At 61.4% G+C, this 2,112-nt stretch overlaps 1 pseudogene; it reads right to left on the minus strand.

Annotated features, from left to right (window-relative positions):
• Nucleotides 1-364: 364 nt before the first annotated feature.
• Nucleotides 365-1,238, minus strand: LOC133086983 (solute carrier family 52, riboflavin transporter, member 2-like; annotated as a pseudogene).
• Nucleotides 1,239-2,112: the final 874 nt, after the last annotated feature.

Here is a 2,112-nt window from a genome sequence, read left to right on the forward strand (position 1 = left end):
ACAGAACTTATTCACTTTATAACAAAGTTTGTACTCTTTACCGGTCTCTTCTCATTTCCCTCACCCCCCCAACACCTGGCAACCACCATTCTACTCTGCTTCTTTTGATTTTTTTTTTTTTTGAATAAAAATGCTTTATTGTACAAATCCCACACAGATCCCAGGCCCGGGGCCAAGTCCACATCCCCAGCTTGGCTTTGGCTTCGAGCCTGCTCTGTGGTCCCCAGATTCTCCTGTGGAGTGCGCAGGCGTCCTACAGCATGCTGTGTGTGGGGTGGGACTCTCTGGGCTGTGGGCACTCAGGCACTGTGGCAGCCCCAATCTGAAGACAGGTGGGTGGAGCAAAGTCCCCACCTGCCCAGGTTTAGAAGGCACATTGGGCCACATGGTTCTTCCTGCTGGGGAACGCGTGGTAGATGGTGAGAGGGAATATGACAACAGCGCTGAAAAGGGAGCCCACCTGGATGGCCAGGCCTGCCGCCAGCAGTGACAACTCCCCCCTTCCCCATCCCTCCCGTGCAGCAGGGAGCTGGCAGCCGCCTTCATGTATGAGAACATGCCCAGACACAGAATCAACAACACCACCACGAGGACCACCCCTGCAGAGGTGCCCACCAGGGGTGGGCAGGGGCTCAGGATTGCCAGCACCATCAGGCAGGCCCCGAAGAGCATGCCCAGCAGAGAGAGACTGCCCAGCCTTGCCAGGGACCTGCATAGAACACCCATGGTCAGGAAGCAGGTGAGGCGGCACTGCCCAGCACCACGGCCAAGTGGTAGGCCAGGTGTCCGTAGGGCGAGCAGAACCAGCTCTGCACAACAGGCAACCCATCTTTGGTCAGAGCGTTGGTGGTGGCCAGCAGGCCCAGCAGACAGGCACCACCGATGGGCTACAGGGTCTGGGCTGGGGGTGATGCCTGCCACCTGGCTGGGTGGCTCCTTCAGGGCCAGGCCTCTTCCTCCACTCCTGGGGCTCCCATTTGCAGGTCAGGCCCTGGGCCCCTTGTGGGTACAGCTGGCGGTGATAGCAACAGCAGCAGGAGACCCTAGAAGGCGGCAGCAGGATGGGGGCCCGTTCGCCCTTGCCTGGGGCCGGCTGCTGCCACAGAGTCACCACCAGCAGCAGATCCAGGGTGTCCAGCGCCACAAGCACAGGGAGGTAGGAGGGGAGACTCCAACCCTCGGGGAGGTCTTTTACCACCCACAGGCAGCTCCCCCCGGATCCTGTGACGGCAGCCCATGAGCCGTGCCAAAGAGGGCTGCCAGCAGGTGGGTCAGCACCGAAAGGCCCAGCGGGGATGCCGCCATTCAGCCCAAGGCTGGGACATCCAGGACAGGGCCAAGGTCACAGCCAGCTCCTCTGTCCTCACCTAGGGCCAAAGAAGATGCTTCAGGCTCTTCTGGGGACAGAAGACCCCGTCAAGCATCACCACATGGCGAGGCCGTCAGGCAGGGGAGCAGGAAGGCGCCACAGCCCCAGGGGAGGATGATGAAAGAGGGAGGTGGCCTTCGGGTCAGAGCTCCCGACACCACCACCACACTCACCCTCACATCACGGAACAAAGACTCCGGGACAGGATCCGCTCTCAAGCGCCACGCAGAGCTCCGCGGCTTCTGTGAGACCCGGGACCGCCCGGCCGAGTGGGGCCTGGGGGCGTCGCCCCGGCGGGCCCCGCCCCTCGCTGCGTCAGGCGGCGGCGCAGAGCGGTCCAGGGTAGCCGCCCGCCCACCCGCCTGCCCGAGTTCCTGTTCCCTGTCAGGCGCCCGCGCTCCCTGACCCGGCGGCAGGCCTGCCCGCGGAGCCTCGAGGGCGCTGCCTCTCGGCCAGGGTCGTGGCTCCGTCCCAGAACCGGTGGGGCCGGAAAGCGCAGCCAAGCCGGTGTGAGGACTCCAACTAGCCGTCCTGGACTCAGGGAAGCCCTGGGCCGGCGCGCCCCTGCCATTGCCCAGTGCCCATGTGAGTTTGAGAGATATATATATATATATTTTTTGTTTTTTGTTTTTCTTAAAAGATTCCACTTTTTAGTGATATCATGCCTTGTCAAAAATTAATTGAGCAGGTGCCTGTGGGTTTATTTCTGGGGTCTCGTATTCTACTGTTCTGTTCCATCCATC

This window comes from Eubalaena glacialis, chromosome 3 (genome assembly GCF_028564815.1).
Source record: "Eubalaena glacialis isolate mEubGla1 chromosome 3, mEubGla1.1.hap2.+ XY, whole genome shotgun sequence".
NCBI classification, from domain to species: domain Eukaryota; kingdom Metazoa; phylum Chordata; class Mammalia; order Artiodactyla; family Balaenidae; genus Eubalaena; species Eubalaena glacialis.